Here is a 519-nt window from a genome sequence, read left to right on the forward strand (position 1 = left end):
CTTGTTCCCTTTATGAAAATAACTTGGGATTCCACCCAGGGAGTGGTTTGCCCACAGAGTGTTTGGTCTAGGCCAGGAGTCAAGGACCTGAGCAATGACTGTACCCCACGACTTTCAATTTGTATGTTAATGCAGACCTTTTGTTCTACTCCTACTTTTTGAAATCAGGTGTATATTAAACTGTTGGAAAATAAAACACGGACAAATTTTCAATACTCACTGAAATTCCCTCCCGATACTATCCTATGTGATTCTGTGCTTTATTTTTGTTCACATCTTCATATTCCTTACTATATTTCTAGATTCCCATGCCTGTACTCTGGAAGAAAGGTAATCCTGTTGAGGCTGGTCCCCGACAGATCTTCATGGGACCATCTCAGATAGCTCAATTGAATGCAACCCAGTCCCTCCACTAGAAACCTTGCCTAGAGATGGCCTGTTCAAACTCTTTATTCCTCATTATATATTCCCCATTATAAATATATATGTGTGTGTTTATTTATATATGAATGTGTATAT

Source organism: Alexandromys fortis, unplaced genomic scaffold, assembly GCF_014885135.2.
Source record: "Alexandromys fortis isolate MF-2015 unplaced genomic scaffold, M_Fortis_MF-2015_v1.1 scaffold_2_26212498_36691700, whole genome shotgun sequence".
Classification (NCBI taxonomy): Eukaryota; Metazoa; Chordata; class Mammalia; order Rodentia; family Cricetidae; genus Alexandromys; species Alexandromys fortis.